The 14,879-nt window shown below is 29.4% G+C and overlaps 1 protein-coding gene and 1 long non-coding RNA gene across 11 annotated transcripts in view; both read right to left on the bottom strand.

The window, feature by feature from the left end:
* The window catches only part of spri (sprint), a 759,753-nt gene that overhangs the window by 317,474 nt on the left and 427,400 nt on the right, over positions 1-14,879 (bottom strand). The gene's annotated exons all lie outside the window — the stretch shown is intronic.
* On the bottom strand, positions 4,974-14,348 carry LOC136797141 (uncharacterized). Its single transcript, XR_010844986.1, has 3 exons — positions 14,155-14,348; positions 7,129-7,209; positions 4,974-5,227 (listed from the first exon to the last, which is right to left on the bottom strand). It is a non-coding gene; the product is annotated as an uncharacterized lncRNA (long non-coding RNA).

Raw genomic sequence — 14,879 nt, 5'->3', positions numbered from 1 at the left:
TATATATATAATATAATATAACGGTTATATCAACCATGTAAGGCCCACCAGGCCGATCTGGTATAAAATAAATAAAAACTAAAAAAACGAATGCAATAAAACAATAACATAGGTTATCAAATATGATAAAATTGACATATGAAGAATAGAAATTTGTAATAAGAGGGAGAACATTTTTCAGCGATGCCTCTTTCCTATAAATTAAAACTTGTTACTCGAGTTCCCCCATTCAAAGTCTTTTCAGAATTCTCATCATGTTCCTGGCGAGTGTGCCGTTGGCAGGTATTGTATAAAACCGGTGGTCTGCCGTCGCCAGTTGTGAAAACGCTTGTGGTGAGTCATATCTGTTAGTTAACAGTTGGCATGTTGTAAGAGTCGTACTGCTGGTGTGCCAAGTCGTGGTGGGTTTCAATCGTTTTGACAATGACAATTATGATTTTCGTATTTTTTTCCTTCAATTTACATCATGGCATTAGTTTTATTCATTACGAAGTACCTTAAGCGCTGTTTCTTAATATTTTTGTTGCTTTCAGCCGGTGTAATATAAACTCTAATGAATCACATTCAATATAGAGTAAAGTGGCGCACAGGAAATTCATTGTAAAATATGGAATAATATCACTGCATTAAAATACCGAAATAAATATAATACACTAAGATGGGACGATATTAATTATACTATCTTAGTATATTAATTATCCCATAGTATTAATATGGGATATTAGTAAACTAATTAGCTCCTAAGTACTTTCTTAAATTTTGTAATTAATTAATATTATCTTGGAAGTGGCAGCTGATATATTGACGTGGCCTACAGTAATAGACCATATGCTAGGTACTCAACAATTTTAAAAATAAGTCTAGGATCAATCTTGACCGAACCTAACTGTCAGCGTTCTTTTTTTCCTCAGCGCTAGGATGGATATAGAAGAATCTCGCTCTGTCTATTTCTGAACCTCTCCTTCTTCGTCTTGCTGCATTCCTTCTTCAGGGGAAAGTTGGTTGGTTTGTCTTGGTATAAAAATACTCATATTAACTATTCCAAACTACAAAAAACTAAAAAAAAAACGATGTTATTATTGAAAAAAATTAAATAAGAAATCTTCAAAAAATTCTTATTGTTTTCTAAAGCAATGCGAGTTAGTGATGGATGGCAGTAGTAATAAAGAAATAGATGTAATAATGAATGTTGTCAGTGAGATATTAATACAAAAACCAAAACATTCGCTTTGCACATAAATAAACAATTGTTAACGACTTATGTTCCCGATTCTTCTCTGCAAAAAAGCTATGTAAGAAGGTAAAACATATCCGTTAGCCGTCCGACGGGATTTGATTGGTTCGCTAGGTTTGCGTATAGGAAATTGAACCCAAGTGGTTACTCTATTGATAACCCCTCCCCTCGTATGTCAGTAATGACCAGAAAGGGGGTTATAAAAAAAAAAATCTACAGAAAATTATTGGACGAATTAAAAGCCAAATATAAGCCAATCCCAAGAGAAATTTGGATTTCATTTATACAAAATTGATCCACACAAAACGTAAGAAAATTTTCTTTATCCCAACAATAGCCCCTTTATTTATAATCTTAAAATTCTTTCTTGAGAAATTATAGTCTCAAAACTTTTATTTCTTTTACACGTCCAACGTTTCGGCCAATTCGGCCATCTTCAGGGACAATCTCAATTCACTATGAAACATATAATTTAACCATTCCAAAAACCATTCATACAGGCTATTCTGCCCAGGTAAAAACATTTATATCTATGAAAAACATTAAAACCATTAGGTAAAATTATTTTTTGTTAATCAGTATATCCCACATATGTTTAATTACCTAATAAGTCAAATATCCATTAAAAACCACAGTCAAAATTATTCATCTTTAAACACTATTAATACACTTTTATCACAACCTTGCTTGTAACCTTCTTTTGCTCAGTTCAAGCATTTAAAAAAATATTTATCATAACTACATTTTTGTCAATTTTTCTCTTTATTACATTAGCAAAATTAAATCAACATTATGCAGAGATATTAAGTAAGATTAATTTATAAATAATATATGATAATTTGTATATGGATAATTATAGTTGGCCATGATAAGAATTTTGCTAATGTAATAAAGAGAAAAATTGACAAAAATGTAGTTATGATAAATAATTTTTTAAATGCTTGAACTGAGTAAAGGAAGGTTACAAGCAAGGTTGTGATAAAAGTGTATTAATAGTGTTTAAAGAGAAATAATTTTGACTGTGGTTTTTAATGGATATTTGACTTATTAGGTAATTAAACATATGTGGGATATACTGATTAACAAAAAATAATTTTACCTAATGGTTTTAATGTTTTTCATAGATATAAATGTTTTGACCTGGGCAGAATAGCCTGTATGAAGTTTTTGGAGTGGTTAAATTATATGTTTCATAGTGAATTGAGTAGATTGTCCCTGAAGATGGCCGAATTGGCCGAAACGTTGGACGTGTAAAAGAAATAAAACTTTTGAGACTATAATTTGGATAGTGTTTTGAATTATTTATTAAAAAATAGCCCCCCCTTTTTTTTTTAAAAAAAAGTTATAATTTAGAAAAAATAGTAAAAAGCTAAAAGACCTCATTGATAGATTTAAGAAAGTGAATTGGATGTTAATTAATTCTAATAGTTCTAATAGGCGATAGCTTCCAACTGTGCAAAACGTGACTCACTTTAAAAATCAAAATAAACTATCAATTTTATCCAACACTGGGGAGAATCGGACCATCATCTACTTGAACTGTTTGATAGCTCTTAGATATCTACAAGTACTTCATTGATTATTTCCCAGAATAAACTCATATAGCATACATACATTGTTGGAACATTGTCTAACCATTGTTAGGAATATTAAATGTTATCCAGCTTGGTAGTTGATGAAGCTAAGCTAAGCTGAAGAGAAAGTTTGTCAGTGAAGCTGTTGAGGATAACACTTTAATCCAGCTCGGACAACTCCTGGGATTAGTAGATTAACTTGCGGTTGATGGTCTACATTCGCAACACATTTAGCAACTAAGTGTCTAATGTCTATCATAAAAATTCTCATACCAATCTGTTTCGATTTAATATAATAATCAAGTATATATATAATTATAAAATACTCGAATGTATTTGGGGTCAAAAGATAACAGTATCTTTAATTTAAACAAAAGTAATCGAGCACACTTCAGTCAGGAGAACAAAAGTTTCAACTCGTTTCAACAGAGAAATGTTTTTTTTAATAATTTGTTTATTGTTATTTGCAAATGTATACAAATATATACAACAAGTAACTTTGCTGTAGGTGACATAGTGACATGATAAAAAACATGTGGAGAATCGACCCACTGATAGAACTCCAATAACATTTCTAGAGTAGAAGATTTCGAGGCCATCTTCTTTTCAGACGCCTAGGAGGATTATTAGGTAATGAAGGAGAAGCCAGGTTAGAAACAAGTGGGTTTGGGTGGTTGAGAAGTTTATCATGGAAGGAATGGTATCTGGTTCTGGCCAAATCGGCAACATATGGAACATCGATGTCCTAATGGATGACTTGATTTGGACTGTAAGGATGGGATTAGGGAGGAATTTGATGGTTTAGTGGAACCACTAAGCTCAATTCCGCATATCCAGATGAGAAATGTTTAAAAATCTTCATAAATTTCATGTGTAAAAATGTTTAAATCATTTAATGTCACAATCTGTGAAGATATTTAATCTGAGCTTAAATTAGGTTTTGATGACGTGTTGAACGTGGTGACTCCCTGTTATAAATGTAAAATATTACCGTTGCGATTTAAATCATGTTATTTTAGTTTAAGGCCAAAAATACTAGACCAATAGTTCTAGAAATAATATCCACATAAACTTTTGTAAATTTAACTCCACGTTAACTCAAAGGTAATTACAATTCAATAAAACTTTTACCAAGAACGTGGAACAGAATAGATTTATTAGTTTTTAATACCATTATTTTTGTTTTTTTGAAAGTTTCTTTCTGTTGGAACATAGCTATCTCATATTTCAAGGTTAATGATTTGACGTCTGATAAAATTAGTTTTTGGGTAAGCAAAAGTAATGAAAGTTATTCCAAATCGTATCTGTAATAATCCACAACTTCTCATTTAAATCCTTATTTTACTGACTATTCGTTCTTAACTTCCACATTTTGTAAAAAATGTATATTGATTTTAAAAACATCTTAACCATCCACATAAATCCTAAAAAACGAAATTTTATAACAATAGAAAAATTGATGACTTCAACACAAGCCCTCCAGTCTACACATAAGTTGGAAATGTACGTAGTGTGGCAACTGGATGTAGAGTGAAGCGCGCACTGTGCCAGATCTTCTATAGGTTTGTCAAGATAGATAAGTTAGCAGATGTGTTAGCGAAAGTAAAACATGGAATTTTCTAAAAATATGCCAAATCGCTTAAGACATTTTCGAAATATAGGAAAAATATGTTTACGTATTCGAAAGCAAAAGTAGTGGAGAGTATATAATACTTGAAAAATTTCTAAAGTATCACCGAAAAACGAACTATACAAAACTGTGTACAGATACATAACCACACCAGTGATTCCAACTAGAGTAATTAGAGGTCATCCAAAATAAATTTATGATGATGGAAAGCAATTAATCTCGGTACACCTAAATATTAATTATGTTGTCCGACGATTAGACAGCATACACCATTACTGATAATACCAATCATTACTTAATATGATAATAGTAACCTAATTTTTTCTCTTTTAATCCCATTTCCAAAATTCCGTTAGTACAAAAAATTAGGAGATTACAACAAGATATTACTAAGAAGATACAGAAACTTTCAAACCTTAACTAATAAACAATATGTAAACATTGTTTCTAAGTTTTATATTTTATTATTAATCAAAGGTAATATTCGTTTATTTGTTCATTATTTATAAATAGTGTTCATATACTTTTCCTTTTTATTGTATAGGTTCATCTTTTTCCTTTTATTTAAACCTCATGAATATAGTTTAGAACAAGAAAAATTCAAATCACCTCACAGTAACGTGATTTTTTTTTCACAACAAATCCAACTAATCATGACATACCGTATATATTTAAGTGACAACAAACTTTAATTTCCGCAAAGACACTTCGATTTTTTCTATGACAATGGTATGGTGCGAGACTTGATTATTGAAGGAACAGACTCTGATGGAGATAATCAGCTAGGTACTGGAAATTCAAGTTAACCTTAGAAATGAAAATTACCTTTAAATAAATTATTTAGAAAACAAAATTAAATAATGTTAAAAAAACTAAGGCTTATTAAAGATGTCTCATCTAAAGTTATAATATAATGAGGCTATATACCTTCACTAAAATTTATTTACACCACAATAACGTTTCCATTTCATAACTATTTCTATTTTAAATTTTCCTTTTATAATCTAATAAAAAATTCTTTGCACCAAAAAAGATATAGTAAAGGATCATTTCATTATAAATTTTCAAGTTCATGTGAATATTCATTGTGGGTAATTACTGCTCTAATTAAATTATTTTATCTGCAAAATAACAATTTTTTTTTAATATCTGAAGACAGTGAAATCTGTAGTACTGTCTAATAATAACCTTTTTGCTTCGTACAGAGTGTAATTTTTGCTTAAATGTTTGATAACTAATTAGTAAATATCTCTGAACGAAAAAATAATAATAAATAAAACCACTTTTTCAAAACTATCAAAATTCAGTTAGAAAAATAAAAGTAAGGAGGATATATAGAGTATGCTTGATGTGTATCTGTATATTACAAATATTTCATAGACTCTTAATATTATTATTTCTATTTATCATCAGCTCCAGATATAGACGAGAATTTCTATGTTTACCTCACCGTGGTCAATATTTACCGAAGAATCAATATTTAGTCTAGGTACAGACTGTTTGAGTAGAGGCTATATACATTACCATATCGCTGTTGGAGCCTCGAAACTGTCTAGCGGAGGTTCTCAATATCGATAAAATAATTTATATAACTCTTCATATAAAATTTATTAAATATAAAAAGATATTATTTAAACCTGTCCATGAATTTGTGAAACAGAACTAATCTGTCTGTTGCATGTTTCGTTCTTGACCTGAATCGATTTGGGAAGCCATCAACCCCATATTATACCTCCTAAAACCTGTCATCCAATGCCCATTGGACTAAGTTGAGATTTTGCGTTTCCAATGATAAAAATCTCGACATCCTAGGATAATGTCTTTGGGGTAATCAATATGGAGCATTGAACGCTAGAAACATTAAACATTTTCCTTCTATAAGTATTATTTAAATTAATTACATCTGTATGCTTTATTTCACGTAAATATTGAAAGCAGGATAAGACTGAGCTAACACATGTTTTTTTTTTTAAATCAATTACAAGGAATTTCTATAGGTTTTAGGATATTTTTTATTCTACCACTTTTGAAGAATAGATGTAAACTTGTTAATGGAGCAGTATACTAGAGAAAACCGAAGTAACTAGGTAAAAAATTGTCATGTAAAGCCTTGATTCTCGTATGTTTTTTTTTTTTTTACAATAATTGATGGGTATGAAAGATAGCTTATCGGATACCTCCAAAAAATGAATCCAGCGGCTTCTGGGCCAATATTGTAACCACCGCCTTCAGCGGACCAACCCCTTATAATGTCATATGGCAAAAGAAGGGCACCAGTTACATGTTTATATACTTAGGTATATATTAATATTATTATATATATATTTACAATAAAGGAGGTAAGAAAAAAAATAATGAAGATAATCATTTACATTTGTTTTGCCGAACCATTATATTTTCACGCCAATTCACAACATAATTTGTTTAAGTTTGAAAAATGCACAAGACTGTAAATAATCTATAACTATTTGTAAATCTGTTTGAATTTGGCTCATGCATAGAGTACTAATAGATTACTAGGTAAACTTTGCTTTGTCAACATTTATCTCGTTATTTCTCTATTGTGAAAAATTGAGGACCAACCAAATTTAATAGATTTTTTTGAACAAATCCAAAAAAATCTAATAATTACAACAATAATTAAATTTTATTTGACGTGCTTTATGGTTAATATTCCAAAATCGGCTTACTTTTTTTTCCAGGCCGATATACTCCTTCTTCCAAGATTTAATCCAATCGTGAACATAGGTTTTTTTATTATATTTTCTCTTCTAAAAATGAAGGATATATGAACAATTTTTACTTAATATCATTATAAATTATACTTAGTCTCCGAACCAGAAAGTAGAAACGAAAATAAGATATGAGGTTACTTAAATCTTCCTAGTTTAGTAGATTTAAAATTTTTCTATATCGATCCTGAATATAAGTCGAACCAAATATTGGCCAATTCCTTAATTTACTGAAGGCAATTTAATGTTTTATTTATGGTTATAAAGTGAAATATTCACTTTCACAGGTCCCTGTTCTAGTTCCCAACGACTTCTAATGTCTCATCAGGAATTAATTGAGAAGATTATGTGAATTACTACAAACAAAAAAAATATCTCCTGAGGTTTTCGAAATGTTAGAGCAGCCAAATGTTCCATATCAAGTGCTGCAACTAGTTCATAGGACGTTAAAGATTGATCTGTCTTGTATAATCCACTATTTATCGAACAATTTGTTATTAAAATAATATTACACTCTTAAGTATAAGTAGGAACAATACAGGTTTTTGGCAATAAGATTAAAATATCCTAGAATTTTCATAAATTATTGCATAAGATGTGTATGTAGAATTTTTAAAATATTTATTTCGGATTCAGCATCTTTCCATAAAAATGCAATAATAACAAGTAACCCTATTGTGTGTTGCAACGATTATCCAAAATTTATGAAATTATAAACAAACTACCTCGGTCCAAAAAACTTATATAAGACCGGCAATGTGCAAAACTTTTAAATATGTTTTGGAAATAAGCAGAAAAAAATATTCCAGTCCATGGCTTCTGGGAATCGACATCAAGGACAGAGGATTGCCGAAACATCGAAGAGTAGAAATTCAACCGACGATAACTACACATTAGCTACAAACTACGTTCTTGAAGCTCCTCTACGCAAAGTACGTATTACCATCCTATTTTCTCTAACCCTAATGGTCAGAAGCACATAGGTATTCGAGTAAACGAATTGAGAAATAATCTTGAATATTTATGAAAGAACATTACTAATGCACGTCATTTATTTACCTACAATGATTTCGTTTTAACTTTATGTCTGTTAAACTTCTTCAACTTTCAACTCCTTGCAATTGTTTCAAATATATTATTAATTTAAAAAAATACTGTTACTATGATAAAAAAAAAAAATGAGCATGTAATGCTCATTCCATAAAATTTTCTCTGAGAGAACTAAAAGTAAAGAAATACCAAAGAACCTTTTGATTCAGTTATTTGAAAATTAAATGAAAAAAACAAAGGGTTAAATTAAATATTATCTGAAATATGTAATTTTTTTTTTACCACTCCAAATGATATTTGATTGAAATGGTATCTTTTACTTCACATGCATACGAGGATATATTTTAAAGAAAATTCTATATTTTTATATCCAGAGATGGTAGGGGTCTTAAAAAATATAATTTGTTGGCATGGGGAACCATAGACTTTATATTACATATTTGCGAAAAATAGGAAAATATTAAGGAATATTTGATCATTACTCTATTAATGATTATTAATTTGTATTGCTAAGAAGAAGTAATTATCGTCATGTATCATAAGTTAATATTTGAAAATACTTTTAGGCAAATAAAATGTATAAGTAAATACCTTTTTCAAAATGAATCATTATATATTTATATTCAAATACATTTTATAAATAAATAGCATGTTTGAATCCATTTAAATACGACTTAATTTTAAATGTCTTGATTAATTTCAGTAACATTTTAATTTAAGTATTGAAATTAGTCATGATAACAGTTTGAAGAAAATTCAGGGCTGACCCATGGAAATAAGTGATTGTAGCATTTTTGCATATGTAACTGTAAACACATACAACATTAAAGCATCCATTTGTATAATTGAACTAAAGGTTGTTAAATAAAGTGGTCATAAAAGTTTAATTTGAATTAGGATAAAGAGATTAGATTAGATTAGATGGTTTTTGTAACTTGCATTACACCATAGCCATGGAGTTTGGCCCAATTGGCGTTCGTTAAAAGTTTATTAATATTCAAAGTGATATTAAAACACAGTATTTCAATTATAAGAGTTATTTTAGAATGTCCCTTCACGGATATGAATCCATGAGAAGGTTGGGGAACTTGTCCAACAAATACGCTAATTGGTCCTTTCAGCTAAAATCACGCAACTAACTATAGATTGTCATTTTATTCACTTTGCAGTAACAGTAAATATTAACCGGGAATCGAACCTACATTGCTTTGCACCGTGTGCTCTGAGACTTTCACCGCAAGGACCTTGGCTGTCACGGCCTCTAGCATTGAGAATAACAAAACGAAAAATTTTAGAAACAATTTCACAGGCCATTTATTTTTATTTTTTAATAAGTTTACAGATGTGGTCTGCGGTTGTTGAGACAACAAAACCGACATATTTTGCCGAGTGAAACCACAGTGAGCCCCCAAAACAACTAAGGTCTAGTGAGAATCGTACTAGAATAGAGGAAGCCATCATGGACACCAAAAGAAGAGTGGTTCCCTCCAAGGACCAAGAAGACTTTACCTTGGCGGGTCGCCACACTTCTTGTAGGATTACCTGGCCATTGTGTCTACTGCAAGGACACTCCCAGCAACGTCCATTCCCTTCAATATCATTCAAAATATATTCAGTCTTATAGTGTGATTGTGAGTTACGCAGTCTTTACCAAATGTTATTTCTGTAAACGTTTAAGCATACAAAAAAACATGATACAACATAACTTGATGAGGGAATGCTGATTATCGAACAAGGATTATACCAAACAATTTTTTTAATTGAGTTGATATTTCAGTTTTAACAAGCGGTTAAACTAGATCTGCTGATATACACAGATGAACTTAAAGGCATTCATGAAATATCAGATACTTGAGTATTTTATAGTTTGTTTACAAGTGAAATACACTAAGACAAAAATTGAAGTTTTGGGAATTAGATAATAAACATTTTTTTTTTATTATTATAGACATCACAATTTTACTTTTATAAACAGATTTTTATGATATTTATAAATTTTTTGGAGTTTAATCATTTTAACATGTTTTTAAAACTGTTTTTAATGTTAAAGGTATCACAACGTAAAAAAAATCGTTCGGAGCTTCTTTATTTTTTGCATATTTTTAACATTATGAAGAACATTTGAAAACTTAATAGAACATCATTTAAAGAAGAATAAATTGAATAAAATATGATTCCTAATAGAACTATTTAAATTTGTTACTTCCGGAGATATAGCTTTTTAAAAATCAAAATTTCACAAAAAAATCAGTAGCTAGAGAATTTATGTAGGGAAATATATATTTCAGAAAACATTCGACGTACGTCTGTTAGCACTCTAATTAAAGCTAGTTTAATGTGCCGTGAAGTATCCTATGACTTACATCTTCTACTACGTTACGACTATTTTCTAGGACAGTTGGAGTAGTAGTTTTTATGATATTTAACAAGATATTTATTTCTAACTGTTGGGACAAAATTCTTATTTAAAATATATATATATATATCAAGAACAATTAAACTGGACAGATGTCTGCCAGCACTCAAAATAAAGCTAGATTACTATAAATTAGTTTATGACACGTTCATAAGGGTATTTTTTATGATATTTAGATATGAATAAGAAGATTTTTCCAAAGAACTATAAATCACTTTCGTTTATCAAATATAATGAAAACTACTATTCCTACTAAGATGAGTATAATTACTTTAAGGTACGTAAAACGAGCATTAATTTGAGTGCTAACCGAAATCTATATGTCGAATGGTTCCTGAAATATATTTTATCATAAATCAAAATTATGTGTGAAAACTAGAAATAAACATTTTGTTGATATATTTTGTCAAATATCATAAAAACTACTACATCTATACCTATGAAGATAAACAATATAATATATAATCATTCGTTATTTCGTTATGAATGCTACTTTTTAGAATGCTATACCTCGGGAACTATTCAAATGTAAATATATTTATTATAACTTATTTTAGCAAGTGTACTCAACTTTAAACGATGTTCTATTAAGTTTTGTAGTGATTTTGGTAGTTTTAAAGATATTAAGCTTCGAAAGAAAATTGTTTATTTTTTTTAACCATTTGAAACAGCTGCCATTTTTTATTCTCTCTAACTATACCTACTAGATTCATCAATTTAGACGAACAATTATACATAGTTTTCATTAAAGTAATAAAAAAATTGGGGTGATATAACTGACTTCTTTTTCCACCAGTACTAGAAAGAAACCTGGAAGGGGTACGATGGCACATATTATATGAGGAAATATTTTTTGTTTTTCTATTAATTGAAAGGTTTTAACTGGTAAATTCACTATTAAATTGCCACAGAATGCACATTTAAGAAGATTAACTAATAAATGTGCTCCAAGGGGAGGGACCCCTATGATCATTTATCATGCCCAAACATTTTTGTCACGTGCTACTTTACTATATCAACTCCTTCAAGATTATATATTAGCCTATCAGATATTGAAATAGGAACTGTGGATAGGATTTGTACTGTGGTGGTTATGCAATTCCCTGCTGAATGGAATGATATATTGGAACTAAATACTAGTTTCGATTCCTGCCTCTATTGCCACAGAGATCAAGGTTGTCACGCCCAGATTGTCCAACTCCATACTCAAACTGTTGTATTTTTTGAACTCTGTATGTACTTATGCAGTCGCTCACATGGCCTGCATGAGATATCTAAATATAAATAGAAAATAATTCAGTTTATCATCAAACAAATTTTATTGGAGGTCATCCTCCTAATAAAGGATAGTGCTCCCAACATTGTATTGTTATACATTTTTGTTTCATTATCTGTCGTTTTAGGACTTTCCTCATCTTTAGAACTAGAATTATAGTATATAATGAAAATTCTTGTTTGAGACAGATTTGTGAATAAGGTAGGAAATTTCAGTTTTCCTAATGTTTTAAGAATTAATTCATAATGAATGAAATATAATTAGCAATTTTTAATTGATAGATCCTCGAAAATGGACGGAATTGCTGAAACGTATGAGTGTAAAGATAATACAAAGTGCTGAGACTATATGGGTGTTTATATTATACCTAATAGAAATTATAGTATTTAATAATTTTAAGAATATGTATTACGCTCGTTATGAATTATACATGAAACTATTGCATTCTCTTTTTATGCTTAGCCCAATTAAATCTAGATTTTCTTCTATAAAAAAAGGCGATAAACTATCCCTTGAATAGAAACAACAAACATAATATTGAAAATGTAGTTTATTTTTCAAAGAAAATAATCTGCATTGCGTTAGATTAAATAAAATCAGAAAACACTCAAATAATATTTATTTCCGATTTTGATTCAATGTAATCTATTTATTTTAATGTAAATATATTCTCAATTTGTAAAAGACTAATTCTGTTAAAATTTATAATGTAGATGTTTTCATGAAGTGCTTTTTTTTTTTTTTTTTTTTTTTAAATAAAAAGGTTTCATTTGATATTAAATGCAAATATGTTATGAACTTCTTAATTACAAAAATTAACAAACACAGGAGGCACAGAATATCATAAGAGTTATAAGATGTAAGAAAAAAACAAAATCAAATGCAATTATTTTTATAATTAATGACTTAATCAGCATCAATACATTTACACTACATCTAAACTTTTCCCTGAACATAAAACTGCTGAAACTACTTTTACTTCAAAAAGTTACAAGGAAAAATAGACCAAACCACAAGGGTACCGACTGGTATCCCTTTAGTTGAGTATACTGAGTATACAGAAGTCAAAAGTGTAGGCAGGAATAAAACAATACAATATTATAAGGTGACATTCCCTGCAGCGAGTCGCTCCTTAAATTGCAGGATGAGGAAGAGACATAACATTCCAAATTGAGATGTGGGTTATAACGGGTAACGGGTCACTGACATGTGGATAAAGTAACTATCCTAATACCTATGTTAATTCTGATATGAAATAACTTTTTAACAGTTATTTATGACTGTGAGTAGATAACTAGTTTTATTAGAGTATCACATTAACGATTTATTTAATATAGGAATAAGCATAATACGGACAAAAATTGGCATAGAAAGAAAATAAATAAAGTTACGAATAGAAGAAAGATAACCTTAGTACCACTACAACATTTTGGTTTTGCAAAATCTAGCTATGGAATATTTGACAAAATCTCATCAACTTATAAACTGAAAGTTAGATTAAACAACGGTTGTGAGAGCCGTTCGACAACAAAAAAAACAAACACTGAAATAATATTTATTTCCAGTTATTATTAAATTTGATTAATTAATTTTTATGTAAGTATATTTTAAATTAAGACAATTAGTAGTGTAGGGGATAGAAATAATTGTAACAACCTACAAAGTTATTATAATAGTATATAATTCGATAGGAGATTTAAATAGATAAGCTATCTCATTATTAGAGATAATAGTGCTAGACGACCTGTCTGACACCACGAACGGTTGTTTACCTCGTATATTCGAAAGATAGAAAAAAAAAAAAAACTATATGATTTCTATATACTATATAAAAATCAACGTGTCTTTCAAAAGAGATCTCATCCTAACTACCGTTTGTAGCATTCATGTACATTTTTTTTTTTACTGATTTACTATCATTGTTTTTATCTCTAAAACAATGAATTGATTTTTGATATATTTTTTAAATGTTATAAAATTATTCATTTATCGAATGAGGTATACTTTAGAAATTATTTGTTATTGGTATTCAGGAGCATTGCCAAAATTGTAGAACACTGCGGTGGATCCATAGAAAAAATTAAGAAACTGTTAATAATAAAAAATTAACCCATATTTAAGAATTATTGGATGCTAAAACTATCTACCGAAGGGAAATAAATTGTTATAAAAGGATAAATCATTATAAAAGGATAAGTTATTACAAAAGGATAAATTATTACAAATAATTTATCATGCATACAATTATTCCAGTTTTATAATTGGGATAGTATGCCTCAACAAGTTAGAGAAGGCTGTCGCCACAATTCCACTCTTCAGACTTTTGCTTACTCTTCACAGTTGGGTTTTATCTAAATTTTCTAAGGAATTTAGTATTTCCTCACTAAGCAACGAACATTCCATAGGTTTTTGATATATAGTTATTTTTCCAATAAAAGGGAAATATCAATGATTAAAGCTTGAAATTTGTTAAGAATTTTAAGACGATTGTGAGTATATGCTCAAACAAATGCTAATAACTCAAGGAACCCCAATTCGTTAATGCACTAGACGAACAAAAATTATTAACATATGATGTTTGAAGTGGAAAAATAATATCTGATATTATTTATATCAGATGTAAATTAAAAATAAATTATAGAAATATTTTGAGTTTATGACCGATATTAATTAAATGCCATTAGTAAGTGTCTAAAATAGTTCAATGATATAAGTCAGTTTTAAAAATAATAGAGGCAGAGTAGCACAGAGGTGCTACTGACTCCAAGGATCCGGGTTCGAATCCGACTGTGGTAGATAGTTATTTATTCCGTTACTGTTGCCATGAGTCAACCCTCCAGGTTCTGGAGTCCATCCAGGCTCATAAAGTGGGTACCCTTAATAGGGGACAAATTTTTCGGTTATATGTGATCTTGAAAAATCTTGTAATCATTTTTCTAAAAACAGTACCTCCTTACAAAGTAGGGA

This window comes from Halyomorpha halys, unplaced genomic scaffold (assembly GCF_000696795.3).
Source record: "Halyomorpha halys isolate HHAL.00 unplaced genomic scaffold, Hhal_1.1 Scaffold29.1, whole genome shotgun sequence".
Taxonomy (NCBI): domain Eukaryota; kingdom Metazoa; phylum Arthropoda; class Insecta; order Hemiptera; family Pentatomidae; genus Halyomorpha; species Halyomorpha halys.
Note: the sequence above shows the minus strand (reverse complement) of the source record. Positions and strands in the feature narration are given on the sequence as shown.